The sequence below is a fragment of the Alligator sinensis genome, unplaced genomic scaffold, assembly GCF_000455745.1.
Source record: "Alligator sinensis unplaced genomic scaffold, ASM45574v1 scaffold59_1, whole genome shotgun sequence".
In the NCBI taxonomy this organism is placed as follows: domain Eukaryota; kingdom Metazoa; phylum Chordata; order Crocodylia; family Alligatoridae; genus Alligator; species Alligator sinensis.
The window spans coordinates 3,538,771-3,543,283 of NW_005841878.1; positions in this window are offsets into that span (position 1 = coordinate 3,538,771).

The window sequence follows — 4,513 nt, forward strand, 5'->3', positions numbered from 1 at the left end:
CTGCTGCTGCAAGGGACCGAGGGAAAATTCTCCCTCCCGGGGAAAGGCGGAGGCGAACGGCGAGAGCAGGTGCGCGGCGGGAGGGGAGGGGAGGGGAGAGGGCCCCGGCGAGATGCGGCCCCCGAGACCTTGAGGGAGGCGAGAGGGGCGGGGTGTGCCGGGGATACACACACCACCACACCACACCCTCCACAACAGGCACGCGTACTCCACAACATGCACAGCACGCGCATGCACACGCCCATGTGCAACAACACTCTTGCGAGGGGACACCCACCACGCATGTGCGCACTCAGCACGCATGTGGTTGCACATGCCCGCGCATCTTTATGCTACATGTGTGTGCACCCACACAACATGCATGCACGTGCATATGGAACATGCACAAACGCCACACACGTGTGCACATGCACACCCACATGCAACACGCACCTGCACACACATGCCACGTGTGTGTACCCCCACACAACATGCACATGCATGTGCACGCACAGTGTGGACACAAGCCACACACACTTATGCACCCACTTGACACGCATGTGATTGCACACGTGTATATATGCTGTGCACATGTGCACCTACACACAATATGCATGCACACACAACACACATGCATGCACACCCATTCACAACATGCAATGCACATGCATGCACACACGCCACGTGTGCACCACACAACATGCACCCACACATGACATACGCATGCACACACACAACACACGTGCATGTATACATGCAAAACATGTACACAAACCATATGTGTGCACCCACACAACCACACAACACACACACGCACGCACGCGCACAGAGGATAGAGCACCCAGCCCATCATTCTGTCCTGCAGCCGCACCACCCAGCCCCAAGCGCACACGGCCCTGCAGGGCGTGGGGGTGGGTTCCCTGGCACTGGGAGCCATGCAAAGGCTGCAGGGACTGCTACACACACAGCTGAGAGAAGTTCCCCACAGAGTGCCCTTTCCTCCCCCCACCCCCACAATTAACAGCCCTCTGCTTAGTTCAGGGGGGTGGGGAGCCCCAGGCCTCCCGTGAGCCCTATGGTGCGTTGCTTAATTTGCCAAACTGCACCCAATTCCCCCTGGCTTCCTCCAAAGCGAGTGTGCAGGGAGGAAGCTCAGGGCAGGGCTTCTCAGCCAGAGAGCCCCAAGATCCTTGCAAGGGTGCTGCACAGTGTTAGGGGTTTGAGGTGTGCCCGACACAATTCACAAGATACATCCAGAGATTTTGAATGGAAATCCCTCGCGGTGGTCCTTCTGAGTTCTTTGCAACCAAAAAACTGCTCTGTGATTTTTCTGTAGTCAAAAAAACAGGAGACAAAACAAAGAGCTGGCATTTTCCAGGTGGTGCTTCCAGTCCATCAAGGTGTGCCTTAAGTCTAAAAAAAAGGTAGAGAATCGAGAATCACTGTCTTAGTGACTCAGCAGGTGGGACTTGAACCTTAGAGTTCACTTTGATTTCAAACTACCCTAATCCAGCATTCAAGGGCTCCTGCTGGAGGGGCTGTTTTCAAATGGGACATGAAATCCACAGCAGGTCCTCATTGTTTATGGCAGTATAATCCAGTGGGTAGAGCCCTGCCCTCTATCCAGAACACTTTGCCTTCTATTCCCCAGGCTGTCAGTGACCCACTGTGTGACCTTGGGCTTATTCACATTGCTTTTCTGCACTTCCCTTACCCTTCTGCAAAAATGCCTGGATGTAATGAGTCAGAGAAGAAAAGGGCTCTAAGAGAGCCAAGCATTATTTATTATTGAAACTTCCATGGCCTTCTGTGAGCAGAGGGGTTAATGCTATTTTTGTGGCTGAATTTCAACTTAGGCAGAAGGTATATGCTGCTCTAAATTTATCCTCTAATTTCAATTAGAAAAGTGAACTTCCCTGCCTTAAGCTGTGGTATACTGTCCTATGCCACACTCAAGATTTTTTTTTATATATTATTTTCCTGGTGGAGAAGGTGATGCCTTTGTGTAATTTGTATAGCAGCTGACAACGTGCCTTAGAATACCTTTCAGTGAGGGTAATTTTGGCTAAGGAAAAATTACTGTATCTTTAAAAAAAGAATTAAAACTATATATTAGATATCTGTCTCATACCCTTCATTTCTAGTGATAGAAAGGTATTGGAATTTAATTTAAATTTTCTCTTTTCTGTGGAGTTTCTTTCACTAAAGTATTACAGAGCTTTTACTGTATTATACTATATCCAAAGGTGTTGTGCTAAATATGTAGGTACACTACCAAATCATTTTGGATTTACCAGTTAATACAATTGTGCAACAGAAGTCATTTCCACACCGTTGGGCTTGCCTGATTTAAACGATACTGGCTTGTGTTGCCTATGTGTGTGGCTTTTTTTCCCTGGCTGACAAGGCTAGTGTCACAGCTTCAGTTTGAGTAGTGACAACAAACAATACTGACACAAATTATACCAAGCAATGCAAGGGTATCCGCGTAAAGGACACAGCATAGACATTAATTCATTACTTTAGGTAATTGTTGACTACCTGTATTCTGGGGCAAGGGAACTACTATTCACCCAGGCATGCAGAGATAGCAATGACTTCCATTAATTTCTTCACTGTAGCACTTTTTCAGCAGCTTGACTTACTTTTGGCTGGGACAATGACACAGATAACTATAAAGAAAAAAAAATCTCCTACAGGCATTTCTATCAGCGGCAGCCTTGGAGAAAGTCAGGCATTATTGTTGTTTAGACAGTCAGTCCTGTATTTTTTATACTGGACCAAAGATATTTAAATGATCAATTTCTGAATGTATAGGCCCCAGTCCTGGATATTCTGAAGTAAATACTTCAATATGAGTGCTTCCACTGATGTCAACTGCAAGGAATGAACCAGTCATGTTTTGAGGTTTGCACACATACAAGTGTTTGCAGGATCCAGCCTTAGTTAATAAATGTGCCCTAAACTCGAGATCCTGAAAGTAATTCTCAAGTGGAGGCTGATATAAAATAAAGCTAATATTTAGCAACATCTCTGAGGACACAAGTTTTTAAACTTACCTGACTGCCAGTTTAAAAAAAAACAAAAATGTTTTATAGGGTATTTTTTTCACCCTAAAAATTTTTATCTCTTTAGTTATCTTACACTCAGGGTGTGTCTACACATGCATTTAAGCCAGCTTAAATTTACTGCACAGTAAGCAAGAATAGGCTGGCGTCTACACATCCAGGCATTAAAGCATATAATGCAGGTATCAAATTTATGCTTAAGTTGGCATAAGTCACCATGTGGGCGTGCGTCTACATGTGCAATATGGGCATGCCCATGTAGATGCACGCCTTTACTGTGCAGTAATTTAAAACTGGGTTAGAACTTACTGGGTTAGAGATTTAGGTTACTGCGCAATAAATGCACGTGTGTAGATGCACCCTCACAGAACTATTTGCAAGAGAAATAGGAAGTTCTTTATCGTGATTTTTCACTACAGCAAAGCCATTTAATCATTATGATGATGATTTGTTATATGAACTTCAGGAGATTTTAAAAGCCATAACAAGGATCAGGACTTCAGTGCACCTAACACATACTCAGAAACCGTCAGGCTCTTCCCTGAAGATTTTATAATCCAAACTTTGGGGGGCTGGGTATTATCTGAATATTATCTTTTTAAAATGGACTTGTATAAGCCATCATATATATACACACTATATCCATTGACTTCAATGGGAGTTACATAGACATATCTGAGAGCCCAATGAGACCCTCTGGACCTTTTAAAGCTTCAAAAATTGGTGTGTATAATTCCTTCTTCTGCAGCTATTGCAAGCTTTAAGAGATTTTTTTGAAAGCTGTAAATTCCTATTTATCCACTAAGAGGCTCATAGGCAATCTTCCCCTAATGGAAATGGAACTGTAAAGCTGAACCATTAATATACACAATATGATACATTACCTTGGAATGGAATTGTCTCAGCCAATCAGAGCGCAAAGATGCTGTACACTTGCACAGGCATAACCAAGCAGTTTTGTTCCACTTACACAGCTTCCCGCACTCTGGTTTTGGGTATCTGATTTATATCATTACTGTATTTCTCAGTAACTATATACTGTTAGAATGCCCAAACTGCAATTGGCTGACAGTTGTTATTAGCCAGTCATATTGCAGAATTTTGTATAATTACTTTACAGCTATTTTTCAATATCTGTGCTGTGAATATGCAAATCTCACTACTTTGGCTACTGTAATCCCTCTGCTTGGATTGGCTTTTGTGCTCAGAATAGTCAAGGTATTAGCCTGCAGCCAAAAAATACCCTCTTTAGGTTTTCCCTTAAGATGAAGAAACAGTAGGCCTCCAACAATGAAAAAGTAACAAAAAGCAAAAGAAAATGGGGTTATAAAACTGATGGAAGGGAATGTTTTATGTTTAAAAATATTTCTGATTCCTTTCCTTTTTTTCTCATTTTATGCTACTGACATTAAAGGCAATGGGCTTGCATAGAATCAGGACTGAGCCTTCTTTCGCATCTCTTTTCC